The following is a 6,859-nucleotide window of genomic DNA, read 5'->3' as shown; positions in this document are numbered from 1 at the left end:
AGACGAAAAAACAAAGCAGAGCTACTAAAGGAGACATCAAAACAAAAGGAAAGGCAACATGAACAAAAGGAATCATGTGTTGCTCATCATGTCTCGAATCTAGAGTTAGAATAAATATGATGCCGGCATGTCTGATGATAAATGGAGCTTTTATGTGCTTATGATGGGATAGGCCGATAGCACATATTGTAATTCTATGACCGTATACATAGGCGCAAGTCAAAATGTAACACCTGGTGAATTTAAGTTGCATATGTTGGAGACCTCTTGGACGCACGTAAGCTACGTATGGCGCGAGTGTAAAATAAATTTTGAAATCTTGGAATCAGACATCGTTAATATTACACCGATGTAGCAATGTTTGTATAAGGTTGGATATAGCTCAGTCACAAAGCACGATCACCGGGGTTAATGAATGTTTTGTTATCAACAATAAGATGTCATTCAGCTCACCAGGTAACATAGACAGAGCCACACAAGAAGAGCACTGCTTCGATTTCCATATGGCTGAAAGTCCGATGAAACGTTAACGATTCATTCATACATTATGCACTCAGAAATAATGCTTGAATTTTGCTCAGTGAAATAAGATGCTTGTCGACGTTTGCTCATGTAAAGTAAATGGTATGTTATTGAAGCCAGAATGATAGTTTTTATGGTACTTCATTGTCAGATATGAAAAGATACGTTAGTTTAAACAATATTTTATTCAATATAATCAACAATATTACAAGTACAACTGTAAATATGGGATGGGAAAACAAGCTTGGAGCTTATATTAATTCCTTTCCCAAAGATACGTTATTCAAAACTATTGTCACCAATATGAATTTGCTTTGGTAAAAAAATATGGTTGGATTTGAACGATTTTAATTTTCACTTTCGTATTCTGTGATGTAATAGTAACGTTCCCTGATCAGTACTTTGCTGTTGGTGACTATACATATTTATTAGCTCACCTGGCCCGAAGGGCCAAGTGAGCTTATGCCGCGGTGCGGCGTCCAGCGTCAATATTTTACTTTAAACAACTGCTTCTCAATAACCAAAACCCCCAGGGTATTGATATTGGGCCTGTAGCATGCTGGGATGAAGGGCTACCAAGTTTGTTCAAATGAATGACCTTGACCAATTTGCAGGGTCACAGGGTCAAATGTCTTAAAATCTTCCAACAACTTCTTCTCAATAACCAAAAGGCCCAGGGTATTGATATTGAGCCTTAAGCATGCAGGGATGAAGGGCTACCAAGTTTGTTCAAATGAATGACCTTGACCGACTTTCAAGGTCACAGGGGTCAAATGTCTTAAAATCTTCAAACAACTTCTTCTCAATAACCGAAAGGCACAGGGTACTGAAATTAGGCATGTAGCATGCTGGGATGAAGGACTGCCAAGTTTGTCCAAACGAATGACCTTGACTCACTTTCAAGGTCACAGGGGTCAAATTTCTTAAAATCTTCAAGCCACTACTCAATAACCAAACGGACCAGGGTACTAATATTGGGCCTGTAGCATGCTTGGATGAAGGACTACCAAGTTAGTTCAAATGAATGACCTTGACCCACTTTCAATAGGTTCTTTTGAATCAGACACTGATATTCTGCCTGTAGCTGTATTTTAGTCCACTTTTAAGATTACAAATGTGAGATCGATACCAGGTGAGCGATGCAGGCCCATTGGGTCTCTTGTTTAAAATAAGATCGATTCTTAAAAGTACTAACATAAAATTTCCTTTTGATCGGGTCCAAACATAAGTAAAGTGACATTTATGAACATTGCAGGCATGGCTTGGCTGTATCACGACATACTTTGATACGTTATCAGGATTTAATGCGACATCTTAATATGCAGAAATATTTTAACAGAAAACATACATAGCAATCCCATAATCGTGAGCTTTAAAAAGAATAACGGAAGTGATAATGTAGAGTTACGCTGAATACTTTTTATTCAAAAGTATTGAAGTGTTTGAAGAATTGAAGGGGTGAATTGGCTATTCTATGTATCAATCTGGGCATACATGTATAATCATTTACGAATACGTATACGCCTTGTCATGCATAAGAGAAGACTGTTATGAAAACTCGAAAACTAATTTGATCGCTCTATGGTACTGAGGTACTAAAGTAATCACTCAAAATACGAAATATAGTATCATCTATATAAACATTTATTAAACCATTGCAGAAAATCATATAAATAAATATTTACTTCAACATTTGATAAACTGCATGGTGAATAAACTGCAGAATTAGCCCGACGTTCATCTGGCCCAGACTTAGTCGTTTTGACATATATAGATGTCTGGTGTGGACTTATACATTATGACATATAGATGTCTGGTGTTGACTTATACATTATGACATATATATGTCTGGTGTGGACTTATACATTATGACATATATATATATGTCTTGTGTGGACTTAAACAGTATGACATACAGATGTCTGGTGTTGACTTAAACAGTATGACATACAGATGTCTGGTGTGGACTTATTCATTATGACATATATATGTCTGGTGTGGACTTATACAGAATGACATATAGATGTCTGGTGTTGACTTATACATTGTGACATATATATGTCTGGTGTGGACTTATACAGAATGACATATAGATGTCTGGTGTTGACTTATACATTGTGACATATATATGCCTGGTGTGGACTTATACATTATGACATATATATGTCTGGTGTGAATTATACATCATGACATATAGATGTCTGGTGTGGACTTATACATTATGACATATATATGTCTGGTGTGGACTTATACAGTATGACATATAGATGTCTGTTGTGTACTTATACATTATGACATATAGATGTCTGTTGTGGACTTATACATTATGGAATATATATGTCTGGTGTGGTCTTATACATTATGACATATAGATGTCTGGTGTTGACTTATACATTGTGACATATATATGCCTGGTGTGGACTTATACATTATGGAATATATATGTCTGGTGTGGACTTATACATTATGACATATAGATGTCTGTTGTGGACTTATACATTATGACATATATATATGTCGTGTGTGGTCTGGTGTGTGTCACACCAGACATCCTTTTGGCAAAATGCCAAAGTCCGGTGTCAGCCTGTCAGGGCCAAAGGAAACTCGGGCTACTGCAGAATATTCTTATATACTTTATTTCCTTATTTATCTTCGATTAGCCTACATTTCCCTCAGTCTATATATTTTGATAGGTTGCTGATGAAAACTCATCAATTGATCAGTGTTGATCAAATTCCTGTTCAGAAATGATGCTTAGTCAAGGGTTTTGATTGTTGCTCATATAACCTTCGCCAAGGCATTAAAACAAATTGATCAGACATTTACCCTTTCATCTTGAATGACTTCGACATGACTGTTGGTGAAGAGTAATGTGTTTGTCATTGTGGTCGTAACTGTAATAAAATACACAATTACTGCAGCGTCATTAATATGATGATCCAACACCCAGGGCCGGGAAGACACATAAAGAAAAATGTTGATACGAATCATAATATGAAGTGTTAGCACTGTACTGTGACAAACGAGGGGTATAAGATAATTACAACATGGTGTCACTGTAATGTAAATCATCTTTGGGTTTTCGGTTTTTTTCGTAATAACTTTCATATGATCAATTGTGTTGTTTCTAAGCGTTGTTAATGCATGTACTGTTCACGTGTGTACACGTAGTTGTCCTTAATTCCACTCATGAAAGTTCTTTTTTATATTTCTAACGAAAGTTACAGCAAGGTAGCATACGTCCTTGATGTATGACGTAGGCAGTGAAGCACGAATCAAACAGTTGCAGCTGTTAACATGTTCGCACGTGTACGTATAGTCATGTCACCGGCCTTTGCGTTCATAATGTTGTTCTTCACCCTAATGGATTTACAATGAATACTTGATTTATTTTGCTTAGAAGTTTATTTCATTTCAGCTGCAGATGGCCATATATCCTATTGCTAGTGTCATTTCCTTCAGACATTTATAGCATACGTTGCACGATGGAGACAATAGGTTTGGTTGTTGTAATGCTTGTCTAAGGGGAGGTACGTACCTTTAAAAAAAAACAATTAGAAGATTTTTTTATGTATACAAACACAGCTTAGTTTTTCTTAACTCTGATATCAGTAAATACGTTTTAGATTTCCTTGTAGTTTATTTCTTTATGTGTTGACTAGAATATATAGAATACTTTGTAGAGCAGTCATTTCGAGGCTCGTTGTAGTTTATTTCTTTGTGTTGTCTAGAATATATAGAATGATAAACCTTGGATGACTGGTGAAATTCGGCATAAATTAAGATATCAGAATAGATTACATAAAAGAGCTAAAAATAAAAATCGGGAACAAGATTGGGCAAAATTTAGAACTTGTCGCAATGACACTATACAAATTATTCGGCAATCCAAAGAAAATTACTTTAAGAAACTTCAAAATTGTCTTGCCGACAAAACAGTGCATCCAAGAAAATGGTGGCAGATAGCAAAATCTATAGGAAAAATGAATAACACTAGCACTAATTCTTATCCTCTAAAATCTAACAATAAAATATTAATCCATCCACAAGATAAAGCTGAGGCACTAAATAACTTCTTTACCACCATTGCCTCTGATATTACTGACACTAACCTACCTGATTTACCTCCCTTATGTCCATTTGAACTTTCTGACATTAACATTACTGAACAAGATATAACTGACCAATTTGACATTTTTAATAAAAACAAACCAGCTGGTCCTGATGGTATTTTACCTATGATTGTAAAGAACATTTCTGCTTCTTTAGTATACCCACTCAAACTATTATTTAATAGAACTTTATCTATTGGAGTAATACCTGATGTACTAAAAACGGCTAATGTTACTGCTCTCTATAAAGGTAAAGGAGATATCAGTGATCTCAATAATTATAGACCTATTGCTATTACATCTATTTTTATCAAAATGTTAGAAAAAAATATTTTTAAATATACGTTTAATTATATTTCAAGTCACAATATGTTAAGTGTACATCAGTCAGGATTTCAACCCAAAGACTCCACTACTAATCAACTAGCTGATATCTATAATACTATAAGTGGCAATTTAGACCAAGGTAAAGATTTGCGTTTTGTTTTCTGTGACATAAGTAAAGCATTTGATCGAGTATGGCATTTGGGCCTATTATATAAACTAAAAACATATGGTATTAAAGGTAAATTATATAATTGGTTTAAAGCTTACTTATCTGACAGAAAACAAAGGGTTATCTTTGAAGGTTATAAATCTAGTACCAAACCTATGTCTGCAGGGGTTCCTCAAGGATCTGTCCTTGGTCCCTTCCTCTTTCTTCTTTTTATTAATGATATTACTAATAATGTAACTTCTCATATAAAACTCTTTGCAGATGATACCTCTCTCTATGTAATAGTAAATAATAACAATGACCTTACAACACCTACTAACATACTTAATGATGATCTTGACTCAATCTCTGAATGGTCAAAGCGATGGCAGATCCTATTCAATCCGAATAAGACTGTAGCTATTAACTTCTCTCGTAGACACATTAACAATCATCCTCAACTGCTATTTAACAATACTCCAATTGCACAACATGAACACCATACTCACTTAGGACTAACATTTAACAGTAAAGGGACATGGTCAGATCACATTTCAAATATTTATAAGAAAGCGAACTCTAGACTAAGTATTCTTAGAATTTTAAAAACTACAGTTGATAGGAATACATTAAAAACATTATATGTCTCTTATATAAGACCTGTGCTAGAATATTCTGATATAGTATGGGATAATTGTACCAAATCGGAATCAGATCTTTTAGAATCAGTTCAACTAGAAGCTATGCGTTTAATTACTGGCCTCAGACGAGGTACATCTCATCATATTCTGTATACTGAAACACAACTTGAAACATTACACACACGAAGACAAAATCATAAACTAACATTAATGTATAAGATTCTTAATAATTACACTCCAACTTATCTCGATAATATCATTCAACCATTTCTAAATGTAAATAATAACTATACCTTCAGAAATAACAGATTCTTTAATATACCACAGACAAGAACTACTACTTATATGAATAGCTTCTTCCCTTCTACAATGGTAAAATGGAATGCACTTGATAGCACTGTACGAGACTCCATCTCAATTTCATCTTTTAAAAAGAAACTTAAAAAAACCTTTGATACATCCGTCTCAGAAACTTTTATTAACTGTGTTCCGAGGAAACTTAACATAATTTTATGTCAGCTAAGAAATTTTAAAAGTGATCTTAACTGTGATAAGTTACAAGACCATCTGATTGATGATGCTTCCTGTGTATGTGGTGTACAGAGGGAAGATCTAATACATTTTTTCTTTCAATGTCCTCTGTATTCTAATATTAGGCATCATATTACCACTATTTATAATCTAGTAGGATATTTAAATCTGCACTGTTTAGTATATGGTATTAGTAATGCATCCAACCAATTAAATAAAACTATTCTTATACATGTTGACTCTTATATTAAATCATCAAAACGTTTCGTTACTTATACGTGCTAGATAAATTTCCAAATGAATATTCATGTATTGTTATAATTATTGTTATTCAGGCAAGTTTTATCCCTTAAATAACGAGTATTAGACATAAGCTGGTGTGGGTGTGGGTGTGCATGAGTGTGAGAGGAAACGAATCACAACATTTTATATATTTAAGCATTGTACATATCTACCGGAATTAGAAGAAGACTGATATAGGCAAAGCCTGTTGTCTTATTCTTTTGTCAATACTGTTCAAATATCTCCTTTAATGTTAACTTATATGTTTGTATTATATATGTATTGTCAATAAAATA

Source organism: Mizuhopecten yessoensis, unplaced genomic scaffold (assembly GCF_002113885.1).
Source record: "Mizuhopecten yessoensis strain PY_sf001 unplaced genomic scaffold, ASM211388v2 scaffold10949, whole genome shotgun sequence".
Taxonomy (NCBI): domain Eukaryota; kingdom Metazoa; phylum Mollusca; class Bivalvia; order Pectinida; family Pectinidae; genus Mizuhopecten; species Mizuhopecten yessoensis.
The sequence above is the reverse complement of the archived record's forward strand: the minus strand, read 5'-3'. Positions refer to the sequence as shown.